General features: G+C 35.8%; 1 long non-coding RNA gene and 2 pseudogenes across 1 annotated transcript; all 3 read right to left on the reverse strand.

Annotated features, from left to right (window-relative positions):
• Positions 1 to 6,569: 6,569 nt before the first annotated feature.
• On the reverse strand, positions 6,570 to 7,717 carry LOC132314550 (rust resistance kinase Lr10-like; annotated as a pseudogene).
• Positions 7,718 to 10,124: 2,407 nt separating this feature from the next.
• Positions 10,125 to 12,004, reverse strand: LOC132312744 (uncharacterized). The gene is made up of 2 exons (XR_009483318.1): positions 11,181 to 12,004; positions 10,125 to 10,361 (listed from the first exon to the last, which is right to left on the reverse strand). It is a non-coding gene; the product is annotated as an uncharacterized LOC132312744 (long non-coding RNA).
• Positions 12,005 to 19,538: 7,534 nt separating this feature from the next.
• LOC132314551 (rust resistance kinase Lr10-like) lies at positions 19,539 to 22,583 on the reverse strand (annotated as a pseudogene).
• Positions 22,584 to 22,865: the final 282 nt, after the last annotated feature.

Genomic DNA, 22,865 nt, shown 5'->3' on the forward strand with positions numbered 1-22,865 from the left:
TGCGTCACCCCCACAGAGGCTCGGCAGATACTGCGAGCTATTTATGAAGGTGTGTGTGGAAATCATTCAGGGGGAAGATCTCTAGCGCACAAAGCAATGACGCAAGGGTACTTCTGGCAAAACATGTCACGAGATGCGGAGGAATTCTCCAGAAGGTGCGATAAGTGCAAAAGGTTCAGACCACTGATCTACCAACCACCTAAGGACTTGCACGTAATGGCCATACCATGGCCTTTCGCACAATGGGGGATGGATGTGGTTGGTCCTCTGCCAACTGCAAGAGCTCAGAACAAGTATATATTACTGGCAACAGATTACTTTACCAAATGGGTAAAAACAGAGCCATATCTGAGCGTAACGCAAACTCATGTAAGACGCTTCATCTGGAGTAATATTATTTGCCGTTTTGGTGTCCCGAGGTCAATCGTTATGGATAATGGGACTAATCTCGACAGCAAGCAAGTCAGAGAATTACTGGAAGAATATGGAATTAACCAAAAATTAGCAGCAGTAAGTCACCCCTAGGCCAATGGACAAGCAGAAGTCATTAATAGAACAATCTTTGTTTGCATCAAGAAGAAGTTTGAAGATAAGAAAGGAAAATGGTTAGATGAACTGCCGAACGTCTTATGGGCTGATAGAACGACCTCAAGGCGACCGACCGGAGAAAGCCCATTCGCCATGACGTATAGTACCGAGGCAGTTATACTGGTCGAACACTTGGTTCCGACTGTCCGAAGTTTGGCATGGAGCCGAGAGCATAACGACAGCATGTTGAGGTTTAATCTCGATGTGTTGGAGGAAAAGATAGATGCAGCGGCAGTAAGGCTCGCATCCTACCAACAGACACTTATAAATAGCCATAACCGAAAGGTAAAGCACAGAGACTTTACACCAGGTGATCTGGTTCTGAAGAAGAATGTAGGAATGATTAAGAAAATGGTGGCACCTTAGGAAGACCCATATGGAGTTGCAGAAGTCTTAGGAAAGGAAGCTTACACTTTAAAAACCATGGCCGGAAGACTGGTCAATAAGCCATGGAATGCTACATCTCTGAAAAGGTATTATCAATAGAAAATCGAGTTCCAATTTTATCATTGTTTATTTTCAAATTGTGTACGCATGAATGTACGAAATTTTGAAATCTATAAAGAGCTATCTTCCTATGAAAAAATTGAATGTTTGAAAATTTGAAAAGTAAGTGGCAGCTGGCACTATGAGCCGAACGCCAAAAACTTACCAAAAAATAAACGAGTGAAAGCGGCAAGTGGCATTCTAGCAGAGCGCCAACCACTCAGCAAAGTAAGTGGCAGATGGCACTATGAGTCGAACGCCAAAAACTTGCCAAAAAAATAAAAGAGTGAAAGTGGCAAGTGGCATTCTAGCTGAGCGCCAACCACTCGGCAAAGTAAATGGCAGCTGGCATTACGAGCCGAACGCCAAAAACTTGCCAAAAAAAATAAAAGAGTGAAAGTGGCAAGTGGCATTCTAGCCGAGCGCCAACCACTCAGCAAAGTAAGTGGCAGCTGGCACTACGAGCCGAACGCCAAAAACTTGCCAAAAAAAATAAAAGAGTGAAAGTGACAAGTGACATTCTAGCCGAGCACCAACCACTCAGCAAAGTAAGTGGCAGCTGGCACTATGAGCCGAACGCCAAAAACTTGCAAAAAAAAATAAAAGAGTGAAAGTGGCAAATGGCATTCTAGCTGAGCGCCAACCACTCAGCAAAGTAAGTGGCGGCTGGCACTATAAGCTAAATGCCAAAAACTTGCTAAAAAAAAATAAAAATAAAAAAAATAAAAGAGTGAAAGTGGAAAATGGCATTCTAGCCGAGCGCTAACAACTCAGCAAAGTAAGTGGCAGCTGGCACTATGAGCTGAATGCCAAAAACTTGCCAAAAAATAAAAGAGTGAAAGTGGCAAGTGGCATTCTAGCCTAGCGCCAACCACTCAACAAAGTAAGTGGCAGCTGACACTATGAGCCGGACGCCAAAAACTTGCACAAAAAATTTGTTGTGTGGTAAAGTGGCATACTAGCCGAAAGCCAGCCACTGACATACAGAGAAGAACCAGATCAGATAGCATTAAATCATAAAGTCAAAGGATTTATGGAAAGAGTTCAATCAAAAGTCGGCCATCTCATTAATAACGAAGTCTCAGAGTTACAAAAAAAAAAAAAAAAAAAAAAAAAAAAAAAAAAAAAATGAGGTATACAGATAGGAAAAATACAAAAGAAAGGAGGTCAGTTTATCAGAAAGGTTCTAGCTAGAAGCATTTGCCCCGTCAGCTTCTTGATGGTGCTGAACGGCCTCCTCATCATTGTTGGCGTTACCATCCTCACGAGGAGGAGAATCGAGCTGAATGATTGAATCATTCTGCTAAGTCCTATCCTCAATAGCATTGGAAGAATCATTCTACCGAGGGTCATCCTCAGAAGCAGTGATGGATGGAGTCACGGTGGACAGAGGAAGAACGTCCAAAGGCAGAACGGTAAAAGGAGTAGGAGTGATCCTGGAAGAAGCGATCTCTTGGCATTCATCAAATACGCCCTCAGCAGGGGTGGAGTCTGGGTCGGCATAAACACCCGAAGGATCAATCTCCAGCTCTTTGTCAACCTCATCAGGGGTAGAACAGGTTTGACCCTCATCTGGAACCCAATCGGCATAACCCTCTTGGAACCCCTGAGCATATCTGAGGGCCCCAACCCTGGAAAACCGAGCGTGCAGAGCTAGCATACCACCATTTACCTTACTGATGGTGTTGAGTAAAGCATTGCGCTCGTCTAGAGCCCTTTTCTTAAAGGCCATCCGAGCGGATCGCTCATCACTCAGAAGGCGTAGAAGTTCTTCCTTTTTAGCCTTAAGGGATTCTCGCTTAGTGTGCTAGACACTCTTCTCAAGCTGCAGAGCGTTCCTTTCGTCCTGAAGAGAGTCCATCTCATTCTTCAGAGAGTCCCTCTCCTTTTCAACTTTGTTAATCTGAACCATCAACCCAGTATTCTGAGCACCTAAAGCATCGTTTTCCTTGTTAGCTGCACCAAGGTTGTCAGAGAGAATGCGAACCTTGGCATTCACCAGCTCAACCTGCTTCTGCATGGCCATCATCCCGTATAGGGTCTGTAGAGATATACATGACAACTGATTAAGCCGAGCAGATGGTTAGAGGAAATCAAATGTAAAGATTGTGTAAATATTCATTGACTAAGGAACAGAAGTTACCTCCATAGCAGATAAGGGGAACCGGCTAAACACTTCCTTCTGGGACAGACCCTTGGCTACTTCAATATCCTTGGGAGTCCACATGCTCCTGTTGTATGCCATAGCGGTCTGACCATCCTTGAACATGGTCTCGTTCGGCTTTACAGACAATCCGTCTATTCGAATGAAGCGAGGGTTCCATGGAGCCGTTTCAGAGGCAGAGGCATGCCCAGAAGGGGTAGAAGGCCTAGTCAGAGGAGGCCTTGTTAGAGGTTGCACGGACACACTCGGCCCAGAAGGCCTAACCCTTTGTGACAGAGGAACGTCATTAGGGCTAAGAGCACTCTCAGGCTGATGCCTTTTTCTTCTCGTCTTTGCCCTGTGCGGTAGCAGTAGCAGTGCTAGGAAGGTTGTTGACAGAAGGGATCGCGTTCGGATTAACAGTCGTAGTGCTGAAAATCTGGTCGGCAGCCGTCACGTACGGATCGGTGGAAGGAGTGGTATCAGAAATAGTGGCAGAGGAAGATACCGAAACTGGGGAAGAAGTTGCTGCAGGGGCAACAACGATCCTGGGGGCAGCTTTCCTCCTGCTGAAGGAAGGGATCTGGAGCTGACTCATTGTCTTGCCGTGGGCTGAGAGAGCAAGAAGGTTGTCTGAGGTAAAGAGATCCGAGTAAGAGGGAATGTTGGTCAGAACGTACTCCTTCAAGTAGTTATCCCTATCCCTGTAAACACCGTAGCTCAAATCATCACAAGGAATGCCTAAGGAATGGCATAAGGAAGTACAAAAGCGAGGAACGCAAACCTCACAAGGACAGTCACTCTTATGGGTTTTGTATTTTTTATATGAAGAGACAGAGCACTTTCCAAAAGCGCTAGGGATAGGGAAATCCTCTACGGCTGGAGAAAACCAAGCTCCCCTAATCCCAATTATATTTTTCCTCCAACCCTTCTCAGACTTGATTTTATCTTTGCAGATGGACCTCTTTTCAATTGGGTAGAAGTGGTAAAACGGTTCATCAGTTTTGATTTTGCTAACCTTGTAACAGAGGAGAAGATCTACGAGGTCTAGATCTAGACCTTTGTCACAGTTCAGAAGCAACATAACAGATAAAACCCTAAGGAAATTTGGGTTCACTTGCAAAGGGGAAAGTTTCAGTCTATTAAAAACATAGTTAAAGAAGGGATGTAGAGGGAACCTAAGAAGGTTAAGATGAAGGTGGGAAAATAGAACCTCGCCGGAAAGAAGGCCAGCACCAGTTCTAATATTCACTTCTTTAGGGCAATTTCTAATTTCTATATCGTCAGGAAGATGAAGTCTCATGCGAAGAACATCTAGATCTATAGTCATGGCGAGAATGAATGAGGATTTTAAGGGAGAAAAGGAGGTCTTCCGAAAGAAAAAGGCAAACAAAACTAACCTCAGAGGGAGAAAACGTCAAAGAGTACTGCAAGGTCGCTGGAAAAATGAGTTTTTGCAAGAAATCGCCGGAGAAGATTTGAACAATAATAAAGTAAGATGGAAACGGTAAAAAGAATCGATGGAACATCTATGAAGCTTATAAAGACAAGGTGGGCCCGAAAGTCGAGGAATCAGGAAAGCGAGGAGTTTTTTAAATCTCGAAGCACCGGCCCCCAAATCTAACCATCCATTCTTCCATGCGATCTTCTCGAGCTGTCAGGTCATGATTAGCAGCCTCTAATAATTACCCCCTAATTAATAGGGAGTAATTATAGGGACAGTTGAGGATACAATAAGTGATATGGGCCGGTTATAGTCCGCGGACGTGGCATCGGGGCAAACAATAGAAATACAGCCCATACAAGAGCACCACAGAATGGGCCGAGCTCGAAGGGTTCACCAAAGAAGGCCAAGCCCATAGGAAAGAAGGCCCAAAAGTGATAGTCCAGCAACATTTGTAATTGCCTATAAAAGGGCAGTGAGAGAGTAAAAGAGAGAGAGATTTATTTTTATTGAAAATGTAATGAGACTCTGTCAAAATAGAGAGAGAAATTCTTTGCATCTTCAATTTCTCTCAAACAAAGTTGTGATTCGGGATTTGATGTGTAAAAGATAATGTTATTTGACCCAAAATGGTGGGTTTGATTAATGACTTTTTGTTAACAAAATTCTGCACTTTAGAAAGAAAATAATAATAATAATCTTATTTTATTGAAATAATAATATTGGCTAAAAAACGGGATTAAGATTTTTTACACTAACTTAGGGTGAAGGGGTGACAAAATGGTTCACGAACAGTTTAATTTAATTATGCTAACTGTAGCGTTTAAAACAGGTTTATTGGTCACCACACTGGAGGTTTAAATTCTTTGGTTCAGTGAAAAAAGTAGTCTTAAAGACCTTGACCTCGCTTCGTATTCATGATTAAGTAGAGTTAAGGATTAATAATAATAAATGAAAAAAAAATTGAATCTTTAATTGAGCAGAGTTGTTAATAAACAGCTGGATTAATATGTCCCACATAATACAACCAACCAAAGTATTATGCCATCACCATAGCAATTACCAAACCATGTTGGATATTCAATCAAAGAAATACCTATTTATATTTTTATACACGCACAAACACAGTTTATATATTTTTAAAACGGGTCGGGTCGTACTAAATGGATCGGGTTTCACTAAACGGGACGCCACATGGTAATTTGGAAATATGGTTTCAAAATTCATAAAATAATATAGATTTAAAAATTTGCAAAACGTTGTAGGGTAAAATTCATAAAATAATATTGATTTAATTTTTTTTAAAAGAAGTAGGATTTAGCAAGCAGATTGGACCCAGAATTAAATGTGTGTTTTCAACTAATTTTGAGCCGTTTAATTTTATCTATCCAAACTATGATATTAGCCTAAATGAATAAGTGTATTAATTTTTTTGGCAAAAAAAGGAAGAAAAAAAACGAAGAAGAAGAATAAAGAAATGAGTTAACGGGTCATGACGGGTTAACCCGGAACATTTTGACCTAATCCATATTCAAATCACTTCAAATAAGTTGAATATGGGTTGTGACCCTATCGGATTGGTTATATTCAACCCGACCCAACTTACCCAATTTTTCGCCTGTTGCCTAGGCCCTAATGAGAAGTTGATTGCAAAATGTTGAACTTGGTGTTCGCCATGAGGAGGAGGGACACAGAATTTGGAAAAAGAAAAGAGAATTTGACATTAAAAAACAGATTGTGAACGTCAAAGATAAATAATAATAATAAATAAAAAACATTAATGATAAACATTTTTTTAAACAAATTTAGAAGAGAAGAAGTTCACAATATAAAATAATATACATATAAAATTAAAATAACATTCAAAGAGGCAACTGCCTCCATTTGGCTCTGTGGTACAGCCGGTGGTTAAGCACTTATATCCAAAGTGATGGAAGCAATAGAATCGCCCAAATTAATTGGAAGCTCAGTGTTGATTCCACCATCTTCAGCTGGCATCTGCTCTGGATAAAGAAAAGGCTTGGGAGGCATTTGTAGGAAATCACCATTTCCCTCTAGCATCTCCACAACTTTAGTCATTGAAGGACGATCGCTTGGCTTCATTTGTATGCACCACAATCCCACTATTATCATCCTCCTTACAACTTTCCTTTCCTCTTCATTGGCATCTCCTATTTCTAGGTCATTTCCTTCAATAATTTGGTCATAAACCCATGAGGGGAAGTAAATTTGGCTTGAATGGTTGGCAAATGCATTCAAATTCTTCCTTCTTCCCGCCAATTCAAGCAACAGCATTCCAAAACTATAGACATCAGCTTTGTATGAAACACCTCCAATGCTTTTATAGAACAATTCTGGAGCCATGTAACCCATTGTTCCTCTTGCTGCCGTTAGAGACACAATGCTATCATCTGTCGGATACAATTTTGCAAGCCCAAAATCCGAAACTTTTGGAGTGAAATTCTCATCAAGAAGAATGTTGTGAGGCTTGATATCAAAATGTAAAATTTGCATGTCACAACCCCGATGTAGATATTCAATCCCATGTGCCACTCCAACAGAAGCCCTATACATTTTCTCACAACTCAAGGACAGAGTTCCTTTTTCTCTAAGAAAAATGTACTTCTCAAGAGATCCATTAGGCATAAAATCATACACAAGTGCACGTTTAGACCTCTCCGCACAATATCCAATTAGTTGCACTATATTGACATGGTGAATTCTTCCGATGGTAGCCACTTCATTGATGAATTCTTGCCCATTAGCTTTAGACTTGTCCAATATTTTGATAGCTACAAGACTGCCACTTCTAAGCCTTCCTTTATACATGCAACCTAACCTCCTTCACCCAATTTGTCCTTGAAACCATTTGTCATCTTTCTAATTTGAGAATAAGAGTACCTAAGAGGAGTGAAGTTGTTCTTACTTCGCAAGTAATTCTCAGTATCATCGAACATTGATACATGCCTTCTTCGCAATTGATAGATTAAGACAGTCAATCCAAACGTCAATCCAATCGGAATTCCACAAATAATTCTCATAGCAATATTTAATCCTGTGTACGCATATTACAAGATAATCATAACCTGAGGAACTTATAACTGTTACTCCTTGATATCATAGGCATTTTTAAATTCTGTAATTTGCCCTGTTTCTTCTACATAAATATTTTTTATACTAACATTTCTAAGTTAAGGCTCCTTTTGTTTCGATGTAAAGTATTTTTTTAAAAAAATAAATTTTATTTTATTTTTTAGTATTTAGCAAAGTTTTAGGTCAATGTTGAAAAAGACTCCATTGCATGTGGGTATAAAATAACTTGTCGAAATTTGCTGAGTAAATTATTTTGTTAGGTTTTAGTATTTTTTTTCTTTGTCTATATTTCATTAGTGTCAAACATCAAAAAATAATAAAAAAATAAAAAATATTTTACATCCAAATAAATGGAGTGTAGGTATATTTTAGTGCTGAAAGACGTGTTCTCACCGATGACCAATGCTGCCAACACAATCCCTGAAATATAATCGACAAAAGCAAGCAAAGATGCACAAAGTGAGAAATATACCAAAAAGAATTGTGATGAATGTACGTCTTAATTAAGAACCAATTGCTTGGGGAAAGAATTCTCTTACCTAAAATAACGTAGCGCGGGAGTCCGAGAATACCTGAATTGCCTTAAAAATAAAAAAAAATAAAAAAAACATGTAGATGTAAAGTCGGAGACAATAGATGTATAATTATAAGAAGAAACCATACTTTTAAGTGTCCAGAAGAAAGAACATATGACAGAAGACTGTCAAAACATATTATTATATCACCTTTCAAAAGAGAAAAAGAGAAAAAATATATATATATATTATATCGTTTTCAGTAAAGTATACCTGACCTTACTAATTAGTAGGTAATCAATATATAAAGAACACTAATATATATATATACAGTAGTGTTCAGCTGTTCTTAAAAAAAAGTATACTCACTTTTAATTCTAATCTTAAAATCTAATTCAACATAAACCTTTCATTTTACTATTTTAGAGAACTTGCTCATTTTTTCTATTACCTTTAAATGGGTGAATTATCAAAAATAGACACTCTCTCAAAGGGGAAAAAAGAAAAAAAAATCTAAGATTTTGGGTGCTCATTCTCTGCAATCCAAAGTTGATAAAAAATTAGCATAAATGCCACAGTTTTCTTCACACGAAATAAAATTTATTTTTCTTGAAATATAATTTCTTTCTTAAATATATGACTAAAGTTTTTTTTATTGACTTCAGATGGTTGAAATATAAGTTCATTGACTAATTAAAATAAGAATTCGCAGAGAGGTGCGTGCCATGGCAGCTTAATTGGCAATTTTTAATGTAGCGTGATGATGTCCATTCAGTTCTCCTTTAAAAAATTAACCAATATGATTTACGTATAAGTAAACATAATTTTAGTGGCTAGGTGTCTAAAAATATCATTCTTATATCATTCTTCTAGGTTAAAGATAAAACTGAAAAACGCAAGCTATTTACCTTTTTCATGCCGGGAACCAGTAGCCTATTGCAAAGAATGGGAATTCTTATATTTTTCTTTTCTTTTTTCTTTGAGAGAGTGTCCACTTTTGAAAATTCAGGGTATTTAAAGATAATATAAAAAATGGGATTAGATTCTAAAGATACAATTAAAAGTAAGTATGCTAACAGATTAACACCACTGAACATACATATATATATATATAACATGACAAACATCATTTTTGTAGGTGAAAGATAAAACTGAAAAACGCAACCCCTTTACCTCCTCTATGCCGGAAACCAGTAGAGAATGAGAATTCTTAGATTTTTTATTTTTTATTTTTCCTTTGGGAGAGTCTCCTTTTGACAATTCACCCTAATGGTATTTAAAGGCGACAGAAAATTTAGAATTAAATTCTAAGGATTAGAAAAGTAAGTATACTTCTATTTTTAATTTAAATGTGAGGAAATTCCACTATACTACAAGGCCTTGGATGACAGATTTACGAGTTACAATATAAAAAATGTTTAAGATAAATACAGTATTTTATTTCAAAAGGAAATTTGAAGGTCACAATTGTGAGAAGTAACCATCTTTTTAACTAGTAACTATGCACTAGTCCACCCTAAAAGATAAGATAAATTGGTCAACTGATTGTTGAGGTTGTTTTACCTAGAAAATAAAATAATAAAATATATTAAAAAAAAAAAAAAATTACTAAGAGTTGTAGTAGAGTGGTACTCACCTTTTAAAGTACAAAAATTATGATTAAAGTGCCTACAAGGGGAGATGCAGTTGTTGTAACGACTCAAAACTAATACTTTTTAAACAAAAAAAAATTGGCATGACCTCCCCTAAAAATAGGCCTATCACAACCTGTTTAATTGCATTTTTAACCTGTCATGACTCAAATTCCGAATTCACGGCAACAAAAGATAATGATACAACCAACTAATCTAGACAATGCTTCAAACTAGGATTATCCATCCATTCATCAATAAGTTGCATACTATCAAATCCCCATCCAAAACATCATCAATACTTTAGTTATATTACATGACAAAGTTCCACAAAATAATTATACATCTTTGCACTTCTAGTGTTTTACAAAATAATGGGGAATATACAAAGATACAAAAGTGGACTTCTAACGCCGTTCAAGCTTGAGGTGGGTTGTCATCCACCAGTTCCTTTCCAAGACCTGAAAAATATATATATAGATATAGGAGTGAGCATATAGCTCAGCAGGTGACACTTAAGACACAATTCTTGTGTCCTAGTGAATCCAAATAAAGCATACGCCAATGGGAGATTGGGGACATGCATTGAAGGGGAAAAATAATTACAAGTACAAGTCAAATTCAATCACACACAAATGCAAATGGAGTGAGATGCAATGCATGCTAAAGTCACTCCCCGTTTTCATTCTCAAAACCATCACGTTCAAAGTTAATGTAACCCCCTTTGGTAACCCCGCCGCGACGAGAGGAGGATTGGCTACCGTCCCTAGGCCCTTGGTGACCCCGTGGCGCCGTCGAGGGGTCCAAATAGCTCAACCACGCTAGGGTACTCTTCCTAGTCCTCCCTAGGCTACATTAACCTCCGGCCCGTTGGTAACCCCGCAGCGACCGGGTTTGTCAAAACCAATTTTTTTTCCAAAACATTCATTCCCAAATCCCCATTTTCATTTCAAGACAACCACTTCCCTTTTTCATGCAACCCAATGAGATGTAGACTCATGTCATGATTTCAATATAATGACAAATGGAAACTTAGCACAATAATAAATAAGCATGTTCTCATGGCATCATTATAGCATGTTAGTAACCTCAAAAAAAAATGTAAACAACCATCACATAGACATACTTTTCATTCAACCATGTTATACACATTTACATAACTAGCATGTTGTCAATTAAATCATTTTAATCAAAATCAATAACAATTAAACATGCTATAACACACATAGAGGAGCATGATTCATTATAGAGCAAGATTCTATGGCTTAAGATGTCCCTACCTCACAATCCAAGCCGAAATCCCTAGAATAGGTCCTCCAAATTCGAGCTCCAAGGAAGACTCAAAACTGAAAATTGATAGTATGGATGCGTAGAGCTCGCTACAAGCTTCGTTTCGCCTCAAACGGTTCCTAAATCCGATGAAAGATGATTGAGTAATCAAACCTCAAAGTTTTTTGTCTCCAAAATGAAAGAAAAAGAGAAGGAACCGAGAGGGAGAGAGAGCATACGGGAAAGAGAAAGAAAATGAGAAAGAAAAGAAGATTTCTTGGCCAAATAAGTTAGTGGTGGGCCCCACTTGAAATTATTTTCCTTTTCTCTTTATTTTTTTGTCTCTAATTACACCACAAATACACAATTGCACCATACAAATGCTACATCACCACATAAATTAAAATGTAGGAAATGTAACTGGACCCAACCACAAACCCGGATGGTAAAGTGAAAAGACGAAAATGCCCTTGCATTAACGAATTTTCAGAAAATTCTAAAATGCTGAAAATTAGAATTATTACAGTTGTATTGAGTTTGTTGCTAGGATATAAATAAATAAATATATATATGACAAATTCATGTGCCATTATGAAATGTAATCTATCAAACTTTAACTGATATTTAAATTGAACATAAATAGATTTGAATCTTAACAAAATAAAATAATTGATTAAACACATAATACTCGACAATTTATTTGTGAGAGTTTTATGTGTACACGACAAACAAATAAAACACATATATTAGCATAATCTGCAAATTTAGAAAACAATATACAAAAATTTAGAAAAATAAAGCACACATATATATGAAGAAAAAAAAAAAACACCATGTCCTACCAAAGGAAAGCAATGAAAGTGATCTTGTTGATCAAAGTAGTAAAATCCCCTGCAGTTCGCCTTAATCCACCAAAGCTCGAATCCATAAAGCAAGGCACTACTGACTTGTGCAATTGAAAGGTTACCCTCTTCTTCATTAATCCCCGGCAACGACGTCATAAGCATGAGGTCTGGAGTAGTGCACATGTACTTCGCATTTGATGCATTTAGGTGACCAATATGAACGTACCTCCTTCTAGAGGAGTTGGAATTAGAAGCAAAGGGTACTCCTCCAATACTCATACAAGGAGAAAACTCCACGTAGAGAGGAGAATCCACTGGATTTTGACAACTTAAAATTTTTATAGGCTTTGATATAATTTTTTGATTTGGGTCTGACAAAAAACCACCTCTATAAATGGTATATGGATCTTCAAAAAAGCTGAAATTGGCATAGGTTAAAGAGTGACGAGGAAAGGGGGAGCAATTACGCTTATTGTGTGCTAGTACATCGGCATCAACTAGATGGATAGTGAAGTTGTGATAGTTGATAGCTTGAACATAGTATTTATTTGAGTGGAAATATGCTACTGTAAGATTGTTTTCACAATCCAGCTCGTACCGTTGATCACCACAATGTCTTGGGTCACCTGTTAATGGAAGGAGTAGCTTATGTTAAGGTGGTTATCACAAGAAGAAGGTTCACACTTGTGATTTTGCTTAGCAATGGAAATTTGAGGTAGCTGAATGAGTAGTAGAAGGGCTGTGAGGCAACCTAGAAGCCTTCCTCCAGACAGGGAGAGATGGAGAGAGACTTGGTAGATTACAAATTTTGAGAGTTTTCAGCACAAGAATTCGTTTCAAATTTTGCTATGAGAAGCTGAACTCAGAAGGCTCCTAAGGATAGATAATAAGCTAGAGAGGGTCTTGTGAATTGATTATGTCCACACAAAAAGTCAGCACTGCTTATAATGCAAGCTTAAACAATAGTGTCACATTTGAGCGTAATACTAACTAGCATTCTATGGCTAACAAAGTGATTTCAAATGAAAAGTAAGGACTAATATTTTCCCCATCAGCACAAAACCGGACTAGGTGAACAACATTGACGTGGTGGATGTTGGGGAAACAATGGGATGCTCTGATACCAGTTGTTGGTAATAATATTTGAGAAACAAAACAATAACATAAGAATGCATGGATTTACATGATTCGGCACAATTATTTTGCCTATGCCCACGGAACGCACCGGAATATTCACGGAACGCACCGGAATATTCACTATCAATAACAATGATGGATGTTACGGGACTACGATCTGCTCTTTGTCTCACAATACATCAATCTCTCGCACAATACATCAATCTCACAATCTCTCGTGTATTTCTCTCTCTCCACAATGTGCCACACACTCTAATAAGGTTGATACAAATCTTCAATATTTATGTGAAAAAAACTTGCTCCCAGGTCTAGATCATTTTGGAAGCAAATCTTCAATTTTGGAAACAGATCCCGCACCTTCTTATCGAATTGATCACGGTTTTGATTGACTAGTGCAAATGAAAGGTTACCCTCATCTTCATTAACAGGCAACAATGTCATAAAAATTAGGTCTACAGGGCACAAGTCCATCACATGCAATACATTTAGGTACCCAATATTAACATAAGAATGCCTGCTAGAGGAGTTTAAAGAAGCAAAGTTTATTCCACTGCAAGGTGAAAAATTCACATAGAGAGGAGAACCCATTGGATTTGGACAACTTAAAAAAATTATAGGCTTTGTCATAATGTTCTTTGGGTCTGTCCGATATATATATATCTAGAAATGCTATAGGGATCATCTTCAAAGCTGAAATTGTATTGGGTTAAAGAGTGACGAGGAATGGAGGAGCAATTATCCTTGTGTACACCGGGGTCGACCAGACCGATTGTGAAGTTACCATAGTTGATAGCTTGTACAAAATATTTGTTCGAATGGAAATATGCTACCGTAAGATTGTTTTCACAAGCCAGCTCATACCTATGATCACCACAATGTTGTTGATCACCTGCTAATCGGAAGGGATTGCTTATGTTAAGGTTATTGCCACAAGAAGAAGGTTCGCACTGATGAATTTCCTTAGCATTCCAAACTTGAGGTATCTGGATGAGAAGTACAACCTAGAAGACTTCCTCGAGACATGGAGAGAGAGACAGAGATTTTCAACACAAGAATTGGTTACAAATTTTGAGAGTATTTTTTTCCGACAGAATTCGGTTATTACTTTGCTAAACTCATAAAACTTCTAAAGATAAAAAGGGGTGCTTTGCCCACACAAAAAAGTCAGCAATTGCGGAGGATATGGGGATGATTAATACTAATGCACAAGCATATTTGGATTAACTTAAATATATTAATGTGATATGGGGAAAACTGATCCAGTGTGCAACAGTGGCATGCATGATACTGTCTGTAAAACTTTCTCTAATAAAATTGCAGAGGCACCTGAAATTAGTGATTTGGCACATGTTTACCACGCTTTAAACTATAAGATGAGAAATAAAAATAAAATGGTGTCCCATCATTCTGATTTCATTGGTTTTGATAATTCTCAAACAAAACAAGAACTAAATTTTATAAATAGGGACAGCTTAATAAATTTAAAATGAAGTATTTATAATATGAGATTTCAACCGCACAAGTCACACTCACTTCAGTTCACACCATTTATTGCAGATTCGCTGCGTACATGCAGGCCAAGCCGATCAACCCAAGGCATCTAGGTATGCACCACCACAATTCCATCGACAAAAAAAGCCAATCGACCTACTTCCTACTCCATGCATGTGTCATTGCAACACGTCTTTATTAGGTTTCTTTCAGGTCATTTCAAGGCAAAAATCTACTGGCTCCGTCCGCATTAACAAATACTTCGGCTTTTTCCTTCTTAAACTACAATAATTTTATTTATTTATTATTATTTTTTTTCATTTAATAAAAATGAAAGAGGCACATTTTCATGTGTTATCTAAGAATATCTGTTGGCTAGTATAATCTTCACATCCAATGAAAATTTGACAACTCATCCTATCCTTATAATATGAGAAATCAGTTACCAAACAACTCAATCTTGCGCCAATAGACTCCATGTGAAAAAGACAGAAAGATTCAAAGTTAAACACTATAGACATGTAGAAACGGATCATTCGAAATAGTTCCATCTTCTACTCTCAAACCAAAAACCATGAGTTCAAGTCCTCTACCAAGCCTTTTAGTTTCATCAACTAACCTAGTGCTATAACTGTGGTGTCAGCTGCAGTATTTCCTGGGGTGGGTTCAAAGGGTCCTGCCATCGGAAAAAAAAAAAAAAAAAACAAACATGAGTTCAAGAGAAAACAAAAGTTAAACAAAGAGGGTTACACAGTTTGACAAGTACACCAAAAAATAAATCAGAATATTTGATCAGACAATACATTCAATATCTTTAACAATCACAAACAAATATTCTAAAAAAAAAAAAAAATTAAAGCAACCAGTAAGAAGAACATCCGTCAAACATGAAAACCGAAAACTAGGATTGATTCGAAAATATTAAAAATACTTAGAAAACCTAAAACAGTAGAGAACAAATCAATTGAATATATACCAAAATCAAGTTGAACGATAATAGATCTCTTTAGGGTCAGCATTCCGAAGTCCGAACCTATGTTATGTGGGTTTGATTAAACCATTCAATCGACCAGGTCATCAGATCTCTCCGGAAAAATGCGATCTTTTTAGTTCCAATCGAGCAAATCGATTTTATGTTACCTATATATATATATATTAAATTGATAATTTTGTCATTTCAAAATTATGGCTAGGTATAAAAAAATAAAAAAACAGTTTAAGAAATTAATTGCTTAAATAGAAAAATACGGACAAAATCGGGTTTGTCGCTTTTCTATCTAAAATATCTTTCAAGTATTCAATACTACAAATGCCATCTCTGGCCATTGTTATACAGTGTCGGGTTTGCTTTTTTTCATGATGTTTACTCAGAAAATATTAAAGACCGCATTGCTAGGTTTTTTTTTATAATAAATATCATGAAATGTTTTCAATGCTATTAGCTTGAAGAATAATATTGAAGTCTTTTCACTAATAAGGATTTATAACGTAGATCAGTAATAAATAAATACGTCTTATTTTAATTTTTAAATTATAAATAATAATCAAATTACCTAATTTGGTAAGTAAATATTACCTATCACCTTTGAAGTAAATATGTTGTAAATCCCCACTAACGATGACTTAAATATAAATATATATATATATATGATTAGTAGATACAAAAAGTCGAAATCTATATTTTTGTTACAAAGTAAGAAGGATTAAAAATTAGATTAGTAGGTGCAAAAAGTCGAAATCTGGCACTCCCAAAATTCATCGAAAGCACTAACCACTAAGATCAAGATATCTACAATGACTTAAATATTGTCCTTAGTGTTAATGATATTTTAAGGAGTTTTTTTTTTTTTTTGAATATATATACTCGGTATAATTTATTTTGTGTGCCTGTGTAGACCCGACCCGACCATATATGAACACACATATCAGATGAGGTTAACAAGAACCAAATAGGGATAGGACTTTCCCTTTCAGTGAAGATATTGGTCAACAAAATGCACCAAGATCGGTGATATTTCCTCAGTTCCTTTTCACATTTTTTACCAGAAAGTTAACCTTCAACTCAATTGGTCCACGCCAAACTGTGGCAGATGTGAAGCACAAGGCAAGATTTGTAGCTTCAACAACTACACGGTGGAACCTGAAATTCAATGTTTGAACAAACCCAAAAAAGCCAAAGGTATGTTACAATCAAATACCCTGTAAAAACTTAGAATATTAGTTAAGAATCGTATTTGCTATTTGCTATGGTTATACCATGTGTAAGTAATCTCCAATTTCATATTTAAGGCGTCCAATTTTGTGCTCCCAAATGCAGCATTATAAAATTTTAAAATATTGAAGAGGGTGTTAGGTCTTGTCTCTCAAATCCCTAATTTGATTAACTTTATATTTTACGAGTTGTGACTCAAGTCCATTTTTTATGGGTCAGTGGGAGTGTATATATATATATATATATATATATATATATATATATATTGGTCCTGTAATATTTTTGAGATCTCTATTTTTTATAGTGAAATCTCTTTCTCTTTTGTGCATGAAAATTGGTTTTGGCCGAACCTTATAAAATATTGTATTTGTTCGAGTACTTTATTGACTTTCATTGGATTTCCATGTTTGTGTACTTCCCTCGTCTTAACAGTGTACTTAATTGTTGTACCTTTTAACAATGAACTGCATTCATTCTGCCTTTATCTTTTCATTTTTTTTTCACACCTTTAATCATGCAAAGTAATGCTCTTGTGGCCACTATTACTGACATCTTTCACTAATTTGTAACACTAATTTTAGATAACTTGGCTATGACGGGGGGCATTTCATTTGAAATGAACAAGTGTTATGTCGTCACTTGTTAATAATGGATTCCTTTAAAAGTAAAAATTTCTAGAAAATCTATAACTTTATTCAGTTATGTTATTAGCATCGCATAAGATGGAGACATTTGGGTCAATTCTGCCATGTGAAACTTCATTATCATATTGTTCATTATAAATTTTCTACTTATGAAAAAAAATAAAAAAATAAATAAAAATAAAAATTAAAAAAATTAAAAAATTAAAAAAATATGATTTCATTTAAGAAAATGAGGGGACAAAATGAAGCCTGCAGGATTGCAAAATATAAAATTAAGGATATGAGCAAAGTCGAGCATGTTGGCTCGACCTCACACTATCAATTTTATTTCTGTCTATTTTATCTTATTCTCACTGAAGTACTCAAAAAATAAGATATACTAATTAAGTGGGAAGTTGGGCCATTACAGGGAGGACATCAAGCATTAAATTCCATCACCTATTGTTATTCAATTAAATATAATGATAATTAACTACTAATTTTGCTCATGTTAAAGATTTCTGATAGAGATCATTGTTTAGTGCAATGGTAACAACTCCAATCTAAGCTCTTCCTTATCTATAATGATCCAACCCAAACACTAAATCTGCTTATTCCAAATCCTTTATTGCAAACACAACATAAAAAAGTTTTAATCATCGCTGACACCCAGACATGAACTGCATTTCTTGAATTTCCTCTACCCCTTTTGATATAAAATACAGGGTGAGAAAATTATGGCATATAAGCATTTAAAAACTTTCTAGTGTAGTTATGCTGCACTCATGGTTCTTGTAGACATATAAAACTAATTACTTGAACAGTTATATCTATTTAGAAATCGACAAAAAAATTCTCATGAATTTATTTATTTCACAAAGATGATGAATTAATTATTTTATTATCTTCTACAGATGCATCAGCAAAAGAGCTCGTTTGAATCCATCAGCACGAGTTCTTACCAAATGATACATTACAGAAGTTCTTATGGCTTGGCCCAAGGAAATGCACGAGGGTTTCCATCAGCGAGGATTGTTGTGTATGAGGTCTGTTCTAACAGGGCAAGTCGCTTGGACATTGATAAGCTCATTCTTGGGAATGCAACAGTTATTGCTGTAAGTATCTTTAGATTACATGAATTTTCAAACCTCAAATTATATTCCTTATTTTCATGAATCATAATCCTATCTTTACATGGTTAGCTCCAAACCTGGGAAGGAGGAGGGTTGCTTTAGGTGGATGACAATCAGCATGATTTTATTATTTTTATTTTTATTGCATATTCTAACCTGATATTGATGAAGTCTCTGTTATTTTCTTGTTATAGGAGAGTCTCTGTTATTTTCTTGATATAGGAGAGTCTCTGTTATTTGGCAGTGTCCCCTCATAGAAAATAAAAAAGAAAAATAAAAAGGGGTTAAAATTCTTGTTTTTGTCTGTATAGAAGTTGACATTGATATTTTCTTTTCTGAAAGATAAGAGGATATAAACTTATAATTTTGTCAATTGAATTAGAATATATTGATAATTTCTTTTATGGAAGGTAGAAAGTATGAACTAATAGTAAAAGTCGATTGAATTAGAAGTATTATTATTACTGAAGATGTTGTAAACATAAAACATGGATGAGCGAAGAAATGCGAATTAGTCTGGAATGCTCTGTTTCAAAGAAAAATATAATTATGGGCACTCAGACTAATCCACTCTTGCCATTTCCAGCACTAACATTCCGAAACTATAAAAATCGGATGTTTATAGCTTCAGGATTGCTATCAGGCTTGGGTAAATGGAATCTAGTAGTGATGAAGAATCCCATTACTCCTCTGTTGGGTTTCATTAATCATAAAAATTAATGTCCATTTTGCATCATATGAAGCGATTAACTCCCTAGTTAAGGCTTCTATTTGTTCTGCCTTATTAATAAAGGGTAATTCAAGCTCATTATCCATTATAAACAGACACAGTTCTATAATAGAATGCTTAATTTGCACTCACATAATTGATAGAATGTACAGAAAGTTAAGCATTTATATCCAAATTGATGGAATCTATAGAATCAGGTTATAGAATTGGTAGCTCTGTATGTTCTGTGTTGATTCCATGATCCTTAGCTGACATGTTGTCTGGAGTCATAAAAGGCTTGGGAGGCATGTGCAGAACTTCAACATTTCCCTCAAGCATCTCTACTACTTTGCTCATTGAAGTACGATCACTAGGCTTCATTTGTATGCACCACAATGCTACAATTATCATCTTTTTTACAACTTCCATTTCCTCCTCAGTGACATATCCTACTTCTATGTCATTTCCTTCCATGATTTGGTCATAAACCCATGAAGGAAAGTAAATTTGGCTTGAATGATCTGCTAATATATTCAAATTCTTCCTTCTTCCAGCCATTTCCAACAACAACATCCCGAAACTATAAACATCAGCTTTGTATGAAACACCTCCAATGTTTTTATCGAACAATTCTGGAGCCATGTAACCCATTGTACCTCTTGCTGCAGTGAGAGACACAACTATCATCCGCTGCATACAATTTGGCAAGCCCAAAGTCAGAAATTTTTGGAGTGAAATTCTCATCAAGAAGAATGTTGTGAGGCTTGATGTCGAAATGTAAGATTTGTATGTCACATCCCCGGTGTAGATATTCTATCCCATGAGCTACTACCAAGAGAAATCTTATACATTTTCTCACAACTAATGGAGACGGTTTCTTCTTCATCTCTAGGAAAAATGTACTTCTCAAGAGATCCATTAGGCATGAATTCATATATAAGAGCGCGCTTAGATCCTTTGGCACAATATCGAATTATTTGCACCACATTGGCATGGTGAATCCTTCCAATGGTAGCCACTTCATTGATGAATTCTTGACCATTTGCTTTAGACTTCCCCAGTATCTTGATTGCTACAAGATGGCCGCTTCTAAGCTTTCCTTTATATACAGAACCATAACCTCCTTCACCCAATTTGTCCTTGAAACCTTTGGTCATGTTCTTAATTTGGGAGTAAGAATACCTAATAGGCATGAGGTTATTCTGGCTACGTAAGTAACCTTCTATGTCATCGAACATCGATAAATGCCTTCTTCGCCATTTACAGATTTAGACTGTCAATAGGAATGGAATTCCACATACAATTCTCATTGCAATGTTTAAAATTGCTTTATATCAATAGCATTAATTTTCAGATCCTAGTAATCTGCCTACAAAATATATAGTTTTTTTTTTTTTTTTTGAAAGGTAAAGCAATACATCATTTCATATTATCTCCACGTTAAATATGGTTCATGGTTCAGTATAAAAAGACACAGGTTCTCACCAATCACAAGCAGTGCCAACAGCAAAAATGCTGCAATAAACAATGACAATAAGTGAGGAAACTCAGTAGCAAGGAATACCTCTAGCAGTTCTTGAAGTTTTATGATCAATTGACGCAACAATGCAACAAATCTATGTGTTCTTTGCGTGAAATTAAACATAATGTGTTGTGAAAAGAATTCTTACAAATCCGAATAATAGCAAGCACTCGGCCCCTATTCGTGCCTGAATTACCCAAAGAAAGAATATAAAACATAAGAAAATAGAATCTCAGAAAATAAAAATAAAAAATTAAAAATTTACTTATTTCTTTATTAACTAATAGAGGTTGAAAACACATTTATTTTGAGACTCAGAATTAATATGTTGCATCTGGATTTAATTGTTTTTCTGGCGTAGAACACTCTACTACACAACCATGCACAGAAGGGGATATTAGAAGAAGGTAATGATTAGTGCAATTAGAAACTTTCTATAATCCATAATAGTGTTGAGGCTCTGGGTGGATTGAAGAATTTGAAATTAATTGATTTAAATTTAATAATTTATTTATTTGGATTTAATTAATTAAGAATATACATAGACTGATTTGAATGACCAATATTTATAAATTTAAAATAATAAAAATTATAATTACATAACAGTTGCAACAAAATATGCTTTAATTCCATATCTCTAATCTAACATCGCGTATATCAACATAAATAGTCATTCTCTTATTCAGACTCAAATTATTTCATTCCAATCCATTCATTTATCACAAATCTATCACCAAGTGTTATAAACTTTAGAAATGAAATAAGTAATTCATTTGAGGAGCAATTGACTGCGTACTAAGAAGTATTTCAGATATATATCAAATGGTCAGTGGCACATATACATATACATATACATATACATATACATATACATATACATGTACATATATATATATATATATATATATATATATATATATATATATATATATAAATGCATTTGAGGAGAAATTGACTTACTGAAAGCTATGAGCAAAACTTGACATCTCACCAAATAGGCATCATCAAGGTAGCAGTATCCTGAACAATTAGAACATAGAGCCTTATACCATGAAAGGTCAAATCCATACACCAAGGCACTGTGAATATCTGCAAAGGAAAGGTTACCGGCCAGCTTCTCCTCCTTAACCGGCATCAGCGTAAAGACCGTTACATCTATACTACACGAGTCCACCACATCTGATACATTCAGGTAGGCAACCTTAGCATACAAATTATTATATTGCCTTGTAGATGTGGAAGACAAAGTAGAATTCGTACAAGGATTATAGTCCAGGTAGAGAGGAGAATTCACTGGTTTCGGACAACTTAGAAAAATGGTAGGCGTTATAATTGCGGATGTTGTGTCAAGGGTATGCTGATAAATGCTGTATGTGGGATCTTCCGAGCTGAAGTTGTGTTGGTTCAAGGAGTGACGAGGTAAGGAGGAGCAATTATTGTTGTTGCGCACACTGGGATCGACTAGACGGATTGTGAAGTTGTGATAGTTGATAGCTTGTACATAGTCTTTGTTTGAATGGAAATATCCTACTGTAAGGTTTGTTTTCACAACTCAGCTCATAACTATGATCACCACAATGTTGTGGATCACCTTTTAATCGGAAAGGGTAGCTTATGTTAAGGATATTGCCACAAGAAGAAGGTTCACACTGGTTATTTTCCTTGCCATTGGAAATTTGAGGTTGCTGGATGATGAGTAGTACAAGGGCTGTGAGACAAGCTAGAAGCCTTCCTCCGGACATAGATAGAGAGAGAAGAAAAGAAGTTATAAATTCCACAGTTGAGAGAGAGAGGGAGAGATAAGAAGTTAGAAATCTCTCCTCATTTCATCCTCTTAGATGGTCCCTAGCTAAATATGTATAATCTATTAATATTACTAGCTACTTTACTTAATTATAGATCATTAATTCAACAACACTTTTCTAGTTTGCTCTAAAGCTATTTTATCAAGATTCTTTTCATCAAACTCATTAGATCAAGGAACTTTCAAGAAAATTATTTATTTATCTATTTTAAGCAGAATT

The sequence above is a fragment of the Cornus florida genome, unplaced genomic scaffold (genome assembly GCF_030987335.1).
Source record: "Cornus florida cultivar Cherokee Brave unplaced genomic scaffold, ASM3098733v1 CherokeeBrave_3.0.0_Hap2_Chr06, whole genome shotgun sequence".
NCBI lineage: Eukaryota > Viridiplantae > Streptophyta > Magnoliopsida > Cornales > Cornaceae > Cornus > Cornus florida.